The sequence below is a fragment of the Cupressus sempervirens genome, chromosome 7, assembly GCF_028749045.1.
Source record: "Cupressus sempervirens isolate cs-2001-9-10 chromosome 7, ASM2874904v1, whole genome shotgun sequence".
Lineage (NCBI taxonomy): Eukaryota > Viridiplantae > Streptophyta > Pinopsida > Cupressales > Cupressaceae > Cupressus > Cupressus sempervirens.
Genome location: NC_143124.1, coordinates 671466186 through 671477186, shown reverse-complemented (window position 1 = coordinate 671477186; position 11001 = coordinate 671466186). Strand labels below are relative to the sequence as shown.

The 11001-nt window shown below is 36.1% G+C and overlaps 1 protein-coding gene across 2 annotated transcripts in view; it reads left to right on the top strand.

The window, feature by feature from the left end:
• Positions 1-1104: 1104 nt before the first annotated feature.
• Positions 1105-11001, top strand: part of LOC149548452 (uncharacterized) — a 98653-nt gene continuing 88756 nt past the window's right edge. Inside the window, exon 1 of one of the 2 annotated variants that reach the window (XM_089792520.1) lies at positions 1105-1778. The gene's annotated coding sequence lies outside the window, so the exon portion shown is untranslated. The remainder of the gene's footprint in view (positions 1779-11001) is intronic. The other variant, XM_089792521.1, reaches the window with a different exon arrangement.

The window sequence follows — 11001 nt, the reverse complement described above, 5'->3', positions numbered from 1 at the left end:
AATCTGACATGTTTGATGTCAAATTGATGTAATTGGAATACATTAAGATAACGCTTTATTGTTCTATGATTATATGTTCTTGTTTTCATTGTGCTACTTTGTTGTAATGTTTGGACATCTCATTTGGGGATTCTCCATCCTTCAACTACATCATTTATTGCACAAACACCATCATTTTATAAATGGCCCAATGATTGACCTTATGTACTACATATATTCAAGCAAAAACCAAACCAAAATTTCCCTAATTGACCTTCTGCCCCTCTTTGGCTCACCCATTACACACTAGTGTAACTACTAATTACTTATTTATTGAATGCTATATTATAAAAATATTGAATATATATACAATTGTTACATGATTTATGTTGTATTAGAATACTACAAAAAAAAAAACCTCTAAATTATGAACAGTAGAATCCAAATTAAAATTATCACGTCGTAGGCGTTCCCTTATTTGAAAGAGAGGAGCTAAAATTCCCATCAAATGGTTGGAAAATGTGCAGGACAAATGATTGCCATCAAAGTAATCTTGACCGTTCACTATTCTGTGGTTTGATTGGTAGCAATTTGATCGGATTGTCAGATGAATTAAACATAATTTTATCTTGTCTTGACAGAAAAGAAAGGCACTTCTGCACTGCTGGTGATGGTGACGGTGACAGAGCCTTCCATTCCATTAGTATTTTGGTTAATTTAACTGTCATGTAGCCCTAAATTTCGATTTCAGCCTTAGTTGAGATGAGCATCGGTGGATTTGTACCACTAGTGAAGTCTATGACCATCGAAGATAGTCTTTCCAATTAACACAAAACAATCCAATTCTATTGTTAAGACAACTCATGAAATTCAACAAAAATATATCCTATACATTTACATTTATCACCTCTTCTTCTTCTATCATATTCCCAATTATATAATGATAATTCATTTTAAATGATTAAGAAGTCTCTAGAAGAGATTGACCACCTTGAGAAATTTACAATTTAAAAATGTGTTCCACTTTTTGACCTTATTAGGTGGCGAGTTATATTGTTGAGCAAAGAAAGTTAAGCGAGACTTTTAACATCAATACATAGGCCTTGACAATCAATAGCACGCTCCATATACATGTAGTAAACTTTTGACATGGATGCCTTCCATCCAAGAAAGGTCTTCCCCAGCCAGAGGTAGCCAAATCATGAGATGATGGGTGAATGCAACAAACCGCTCCAATTACAGATGAGACTCGAAGTGAGGCGGATTGATGTAAACACAAAGGCAGTAGGCGAACTACCGACTTGATTAGACACTACCTCAACGAAACCAAGTCCTAATGGTGGATGAACCTTAAAATAAACAGGCTCGTCCCTCACGAACTCCGGGCATTAATGGTAGTTACGCTCGGCCATTCGAAATAGGTTTGTTGAGGGCGGGAGCAAATTGGGATTGAGATGCCTTAAAACCCAATTCAACAATAAACAAGATTCAATCATAATCTCTTTTATCAACCTCAAAGCCTACTCTATAAGAATACAAAGAATATCCATTGCTTGTCAACCACGGTCTGTTCGCTGAGGGGAATCTTTCGTTTACTAAATTAAGCTAAAAAAAAATAGGATAAGCCGAGCAAACTAACATTCTGCTTCGATTCATCAACTGAATTCAATGGGAAAATGATCCTTACACGAAAACAAATCATATAAAACTCAATCATTAAGGGAGGTCCAGTGTTGTTCTCCGCGCCCTTCGCAGGCCAAGACTCGTAACCCAAACCATTTGGATTCGTCTTTCTGCTTGTGAGTCTCTCCAAACCTTTTTCACCCAGAGAGTGTGATTTACTATTCTGTTTAGATTGAAAGGCGTATATGGATGTGTAGATGAACACAGTGTATCTCTTTTAGTTTGATTTTAAAGATCATAATACTAACTTTTAAGTTTTGATGCATGCACGTTTTGGTGATTTTTATGATCTTTCGTAAATTGAATATGAAAATTTGTCGAATATGTATTTGACATTTCAATTGGTAATGTTCTATGCGCAATTAGCCAATCGGCCAAATAAACCCTTTAAAATTACCATTGTCATTTGTCTTACAGTTCAAGGAATATTTTTGAAAAGATACGAGTTCAATCGATTAATCAAATTCTTGCAATGTTCGGGAGTTCGAATTTTTAAATCAGTCAGTCTCTGCGAATTTGTAGACCAAAGGAAGAAATTCCGCTTCCGTTGGTGCCTGTTTTCATGATGTGCTTCAAGTGCGTTTTTAACCAGTTGAGTGCTTTTGGAATAACAACTACCCTGACCCCCATGATAAGTTGCCACGCCTAAGGGTTACTATCTGCTCAATTTATTTTCGGACATGGACTTTCCCTTGACCTGTTTACCAGAAACAGAATGGGAAGGGACTATTCAATTCCAAACCCACTTTTCTAAAAGTTGGTTTTTCGTAATCTGTTTTTGGTCTGCTATGAAAATTCAGCCGGATTACCGAGAAAAGCAAATTTCGACAAATAGAAAACTATTTCTGCATGAAACGTGACCTTTTCAACACATGTCCATAGGAGTATCTATATTCTACTGCGATTTCTACCATTGAGCTCTTCATCGAGGCAGACATCTATCCATTAACCAATCTCCTGTTGGAGTTTTTCGCAGATTTTGGGCGGTATTTATTACGTTTAACCGAATGTTGTGCTCTGGTAACAGTAAAACACAGGTTATGAAACAATTAGGCCGATTGTCCTCTATGAATTTGTCTTTCAAGTTTCTGTTTATCTCTCTAGAAAGAAACTGATTGTGATATACCTTACAAAAATCGATAACACAATTTTTTTATTATGGTACTAAAAATTGTATGTAAATCTGTCAAGAAGCAGGATTTCTGCATGAGGATGTCTGAAACATGACATGCTATCCATCTCCCCCTCTCGAATGGCATCTTCTTGATTTAGGTAAGGACCACATTTCAGCTCAAGGGCATTACTAATTCGGCAATGCTGGGGTATCCATCAGCCCTCGGAAGCCCTTTTTTGATCCTGATCTGGTGGTTCTTTCTGTGGAACAATTTTGGGTATTCCTCTACCATATTCCTTTCATTTGCTGATCAGAGGAAGGAATCTGTTCAATTCTGGATCATATTCAGTCTTTTATCAAACAGATTCTTCTTGTGATGGTTATCAGGAGAGTTGTGCTAGAGCCTGTATGCTTTTGAACCTTCCAAGACCATTCTTCCACTCCATTCTGATTTTTTCAATGGATGGTTTTTGGTTGCAAGATGTGGATATTGAAGGACTCCATCGGAAAAATGCATAAGGGTTCAGTGCTGTATTCGGTCACTAGATCTGAAAGTCCTAGTGAGGATTTCCTTTGTAGGAATCATGGCAGGTTCCTTGCTTAAAGAAATCACATGGAAGAGAGACATGCTATTGATCTAGAGGCTGGACAATTTCAACTTGGTGATATTGTTAGTAGGATTTGGGTAGGTGCAAAAGAAGCAATGCAGTGATCTCCTAACTGAAATAGATTCCAGTCCTCTTTTCATCTGCAAGCAAGTTCTCCACTCATTCCAAACTGCTGATGCAGGGGTGGTTTCCGGGAGGGAGGGAAGGAGAGAGAGAGAGAGAGAGAGAGAGAATATGCTGACAGTTTGCTTCAGATAAAACAGCACAAAATGTAGTTGACGGTATGCATACTCCCTGATTGTTACGTGCTCTAAGATGCCTGCTAAGACTTGGGATTGATCTCTTGTTTCTGTTTGCTTTTTTTTTTATTACCTCTTGCTGTCTGTCTGCTGTTAGCTTAGTGTCTTTGCTGTTCCTTAACAGCTTTTGTGCAGCTAGACTCTCCTCTTTTCCCCATTTAAAGTTTTGCTGGTGTTTACTGGGCTATTTGGTATTTTTAATAACCTTTGAAAAAGTGTTTGGACCCTTTCAAAAACCCACCTTTACCATCTTTTAAAAAAAGCAAAACTTAAATAATTAGTGAACATGCAGAAAAAGCTTTCAAACATTTCTTACCATTGAAGCATTGGAAATCTTGTTGCAAGTTTCAGACATGTTTCCTGTTTCATTTCCTTCTTTTGATTACACTTATTTTGACAAAATTGATTGTGCGAGGTTTGGAGAATTCCTATGTTTTTGGGAAACATTCTTTCCTATCTCAAGCTAGAATGCGGTAATTGCAGGGTGCCTATTTGGTTTAGTTCTTCTGGAGATGCACCCTGTTCTCAACCATCAAGATATACTTATTCATTTGCCATTCAAAATGTTACAACTTCAACACTTTTGAGAAATTTGTGTTTAACTGTTTCATTACTAGGGTAACCAGATGAATCTAGAAATATGCCCTTTGGAATCTTTATCTTGGGTCTGAAAACTTAAAGCACCTCCAAGCATAATCACCTCAGTTGCCAGTTTGGATATAGGTTTGTGCTTCAAGTTTGGAAAATTATCTTTCCTTGGGTTTGGTACAGGTGATTTTGCTTGCATAATTTATATAATTTCTTTCAATTCTTGAAACCTGTTGCTGAAAACAAACAAGCAAAATGTACTTTCCAATATTCAGAACATGATAAAAAAGGGATACAGCAGAAAGATGTGAAAGAAACAACAAACAACTTTTATTAACCTTATTAATTCTCAAATATGTAATCAATATAAACAACCATAGGAAGATAAACATACACAATAACACCAGATATGTTAACTAGGGAAACCCTTGATCAGAGGGAAAATCCCGGTGGGGATGGTACCCACAAAATGATGTATTAATATATAAATTCCTTGTAAGAGGATGGACTCTGTTAGGAGACTTTGAATCCCTTTGAGGAGATTCCAACCCTGTTAGGAGTTGTGGAAGATAGAAGGACCCATTGTGCAAACAGCTTTAGGGGCAAGATCAGCAAACTCACTGTCCAATTGGTCTCTGTATTAATCCTTTTAGAACAACAGCAATTGATGAACTGTCCACTAGCACTCTTTGCCAAATATAATCACTGCACTCATTCACTGTGCCTCTGCTGCACCAAATAGTTCTCAGATCTCAATACTAAATCCACAAACTCACATCACAATAATCCCTTAGATCGCTTACTCGCACTTACAATTTGCTTTTTATCTCAAAAGCATCTCATACTTGATTCCAAACATCATCACAAGGAAAATAACTTTCCTTTATACCAAATTGTCAAAATAATTCATTGAGTCGACCTTGAGGCTTTCCCAATTTACAATTACAATAGGACCTCATTAAGATAAAACAATACATGCTATCTTACATTTTTTCATAATTATATAACACTATCAGCTCACAGTTTTTACAAAACCTTCACACGTGCGATCTCAAACTTTGCGCACTCACTAATATCATCATTAGGGTGTCTTCTACCCCTGTCTAACTTCGCTCAACCAAATTATATCCCTGTTAGGAAATGTAACCCGATTACCAGAAACCACTTCTCAGGAACTCGATCTGTAAACTGTCTTTTGTAAGTCTCGACTAACTATCAGTAGTCTTCTACTTTCTGCATGTGGTCTTAGCCACATCATCAGGACACTCTATACAAGACATCCTCAACTTCGCTTGATCTCATCTTTAATCCTCGAATTGTACGATCTCTATCTCTGTCTACTACTTTGTTAGTTTTCACAAAATAACCAATATGTTGACATCAATGACAAACACAGTCATGAATGCAACATATAACCACACAAACACTCTCCCAAATGCTAGTATACTCCCTCATAGGAATATCATTAGTATTCATGCTAACAATCCCCCCCTTTGGCATTAATGGCAACATAGATGAAAAACATCTAAGTTCCATAAATATCAATTACAACTCTACTGCTGCTGCTGCTCTCATCTTTTCAAATCCTCTTCATCAATCAAATCTGAATCTCTCAGGAACAATTCTTCATCAGTGTTGTTGCTCCCCATTGATATACTTCTCCCATTGACTTCAATATTTTCTCCATCTCATGAAAAACTCTCCCCCATTCTTAGGAGATACTTCTCTTCCCCATTCTCAAGAAATGTTTTTCATGTATTCTCTCCCCCATTGACATCAATGACAAAGGCATTGTTATGTCAATCTACTGCTCGATGTTTTCAATCAACTCAAGTGTCCAAAGACATTGTTGAAATACCAATCACCCATAGTCCTTCATGACTCATCTCAATCACAAATACTCCCCCATAGAGGAAGCATCAGCATTTAGTCCAAATAAACAATAGTGCTTTGTACCACTGGATTGATGCAATCTTTGCATCATCTACTTTGAAGTAGGCAGGAGAAATAACCCCAAGCATACCTCACAAACATTCAAATTTATTCTTAGGTAAAGGCTTTGTAAGTATATCTGCAATTTTCTCCTTTGTAGTAACATATTCCAATCTAGTTTCTTTCTTTGCAACATTCTCTCTCAAAACATGATACTTAATAGATATGTGCTTCGTCTTAAAATGTAATACAAGATTCTTAGACATACTTACTGTACTTGTGTTATCACAATGTATGACAACAGGTTCAGTAAACTCAACTCCAATATCCTTCAACATTTGTTTCATCCACATGATCTAATTGCAATTGTTTGCTGCTGCTACATATTTTGCTTTTGTTGTGCTCTGTGAGATACAATCTTGTTTCTTGCTTTGCCAAGAAACCAATCTTCCTCCTACGAAAAATGCTCCACCACTTGTACTCTTTCTGTCATCCATACTGCTTGCCCAATCCTAATTAGTGTATGCATATAGAGTAGAGTCATTTGATCTGTCAGACTACAACCCAAAATTAGGTGTACCTTTCAAATATCTGAAAATCCTTTTTACTGTAGCATAATGTGCTTCTTTAAGATCAAGTTGAAATCTTGCAACAATGCCAACTGCATTAGCTATGTCTGGTCTTGTATGAGTCAAATATTGCAAACCTCCAATTATGGATTTTCGTCTGCTCAACGGTAGGTGTCTCATCTTTGCTAGATAACTTATGACCAGCTACCATAGGTGTACCAGCAAGCTTACAACTCTCTAAACCAAATCTCTTCAATAAGTGTTTCAAATACTTAGTTTGAGAAATGAAAATACCTTCATTGTTCTGCACAATCTGCAAACCCAAGAAGTATGTGATCTCACCAATCATGCTCATCTCAAATTCTTTCTTCATTTCATTAGCAAATGCTTCACTTGCTTCATCATTTCCTACAAAGAATATATCATCCACAAATACTTCAATAATCAACAAACCATTCTCAATTTCTTTCAAATACAAATTACTATCTACCATACCTTTAGCAAATCCCAATTTTGTCAAATATTTGTCCAACCTCGCATACCAAACTCTAGGTGCTTGCTTCAAACCATAGAGTGTTTTCTTTAACTTGCAGATCATATCTCCTTTTGTCAAAGGAAATCCTTCAAGCTGCTCAATGTAAGCCTCTTCTTCAAGTTCTCCATTTAGAAATGCTCACTTCACATCCATTTGAGACGCTTTGAATTTAGCCGCATAAGCCAAAAACATTCTTACTGCTTCAATTCGGCTCCTCATAATCTATACCTTCTTGCTGTGAATATCCTTTGCATAACAATCTTGCTTTATTTCTCACAACTTCACCTTTTCATTCATCTTGTTTCTGAAAATCCATTTAGTTCCAGTGATATTCTTGTCTTTAGGTTTAGGAACTAATTCCCATGTATCATTCTTCTCAATTTGATCTAACTCCTCTCTCATAGCTTGAATCCAAAAGTCATCTTTGCAAGTTTCATCTATACTTTTAAGCTCTACTTTAAAAATCAAACATAACTCTTTATGTACCCTGTTTCTTGTCATAACTCCTCTGTCTTTTCTTTCAATAATTTGTTCAGCATGGTGATTCTTTGTCAAATTCTTATTTGGTGTTGTTGTTTCAACTCTTTCTCTAGGTTTAGATCTTGGTTCTTTTCTCTATTCCACAACCTGTATCTCATTCTGCAAATCATTGTTAGTTTCATAAAATAATTCAATATTTTCTTGGTCAGCCTTAGGATTAGCTTCTTCATCAGAATCATAATTAAGTATCATTTCTTGAACTCTAAACTTCTCATCCACTTTCACATTTGTGCTTTCAACAATATCTTAGTCCTCTGATTATAACATGTATAAGCTTTTCTTTTCAATGAATAACCAACGAACATACCTTCACCGCTTCTTGAATCAAATTTACCAATATCATCATCTCTCTTGATGTAACATTTGCTTCCAAAAATTCTAAAATACTTCACTGATGATGCATGTCCAAACCATAATTCATAAGGAGTCTTGTTTGTACCTTTTTTGATCTATACCTTGTTCATTGTATGCACTGCTGTATTAATTGCTTCTCTCCAGAATGTCTTTGATACATTATTTTCAAATATCATAGTTCTTGCTGCTTGTGTTACAGACTTGTTTCTTCTCTCAGCTATACCATTATGCTCAGGTGTTTTAGGGGCTGAAAGCTGTCTCTTAATACCATTCACTTCACAAAAATTGTTAAACTCACTCGAGGTAAACTCTCTACCTCTATCCGATCTTAAACATTTAATCTTTAATCCTGATTCATTTTCAACTCTATTCTTAAACACCTTAAACTTCTTGAATACTTCAGATTTTTCTTTAAGAAATGCTACCCACATCATCCTTGTAAAATCATCAAGAAGAATCATAAAGTACCTTTTACTGTAGAATCCTCTTGTTTTTGTAGGTCTACTCAAATCTGTGTGAACAATCTCCAATTTTGCTGTTGTAGTGAACTTCTTGCTAGGAAAAGAGTTTTTCTTTTGTTTAGCCATAATACATTCCTTGCATACATTGTTAGTAGGCTTCACTACTTTAGAGAAATCCCTTACTACAAATGTAGTCCTTGCTTTTACAATATTATCAAAATTTATATGACAAAACCTTTTATGCCACAACCAACTATTATCAACTTTAGCAACCAAGCATGTCATCTCTGTAGGATTTAGCTGAAAAACATTACTTCTTGATCTTGTGCCAGTACCAATCATCTTACCATTCTTATCCTTGATGATACATGCCTCCTCTATGAACTGTAATTGATACCCCTTGTCAACCAACTGTCGAACGTTTAGAAGATTATGCTTCAATCTATTAACAAAATAAACATCATCTGTGTTAGTTTTACCATCAAGAGTAATGGATCCTATTCCCTTACTATGACAAGCTGCATTGTTCCCAACTCTCAACAATTCCTCCATCACAATTGTTGTAAACAAATTTATTCATATCACCAGTTATGTGATGTAAACAACCACTATCGTTGATCCAATCAACTTTCCTCTCAACTTGTGACACTAGGGCTCTTTCTTCTCTAACTTCTTTTTTTGGACTTTTTTCTTTTATAGCAAAAAATCTTAACTCATCATCATTTTCACCTAGAACTCTTTCATCTAGTTCATCATCACCATTTGCATACAAACATTCTCTAGGCTTTCTAGGCTTGAAATTCTTTTTGTACTTAGAAATGACCAAATTCATCACAAGTCCAACATTTAAAGTTTTTCATACCATCTAGTTCTCTTCTCACAAGCAAGCCAATTCCTTCTTCAATCTTTCTGTCTTCTTCAAATCTTGATCTACTGCCGCTAGCATAATCTCCGCTGGTGCTTGCACTCCTAGATAGGGTAGGTCGAACACTTAGTGTGCTAAAGGCGATCTCCACTCTAGGAAAATCTTCAGATTGGTTTAATTTTATATTTATTGCTTCCAATCTTTCAAGAAGAGTCTTTAGAGAACTTCTCAGTACAAGGTATCACTTGCTCAATCATTTGCACTATTTGCTTGAATGGTGGTGTCAATGTTTTCAAGATTTTCTCTATGGTCTTATCTTCTTCTTTAGTTCCTTCATAAGCCTTGATTCCTGCAACAATTTTTGATATTCTGCCAATATAACTTCTTATAGATTCATCTTCCATCATTTTAGCTTCTTGAAATAGACATATCCAATTTTGTAGTCTAATCCTTTCAGCATGTTTATCACCTTCAAAATAGATTCCAAAACATTTCAAATCTCACTAGATAACCTCAAGATTTTACCTGACTGTACTCATTTTCAGGAAGAGCTGACAAAAGTGCTTCTCTAGCAAGCATGTTACACATGAACAAATCTCTTTCAACTTCAGTACAGTCTTCAAGCTTGTTTTCTTCAACTACCGTCTTCCCATTCTTAGTGATCAACCAATATTCTAGACCCATGCATAGCATGCATAGCAAATGTGTCTTCCTCTTCTCTTTCTAGCTGTCATAGTTAACTCCATCAAACTTAGGACCTTTTTTGAAATGACCCGCCATTGATCTCGTTAAGTTAAGCTTTTTCTTCAAGGACTTGATGCTTGGATACCAATTGTTAGAAAGTAAAGTCCAGTAACATGACTAAGAGGTGGGGGGGGGGGGGGTGGTGGGTGAATCAGTTATTTGAGTAATATAAATTTTATTAAGCTTATTAATTCTCAAACATTTGATCAATATAAACAACCATAAGAAGATAAACATACACAATAACACTAGACATGTTAACTAGGGAAACCCTTGATCAGAGGGAAAACTCGAGTGGGGATGGTACCCACAAAATGATGTACTAAGGAGTTGTGAGAGGTAGAAGGACCCATTGTCCAAATAGCTTCAGGGGCAAGACCACCGAACTCACTTTGCAACTAGTCTTTGTATTAGTCCTTTTAGAACAATAGCAATTGATCAACTGTCCACTAGCACTCTCTACCAAATACAATCATTGCGCTCATCCACTGTGCCTCTGCTGCACCAAATGGTTCTTAGATCTCAATACTATAACCACAATTTCGCATCACAATAATCCCTTAGATCGCTTACTCGCATGTAAATCACACTTACAATTCGCTTTCTATCTCAAAAGCATCTCATACTTGATTCCACACATCATCACAAGAAAAATAACTTTCCTTTATACCAAGTCCTCAAAATAATTCATTGAGTCGGCCTTGAGGCTTTCCCAATTTACAATTACAAT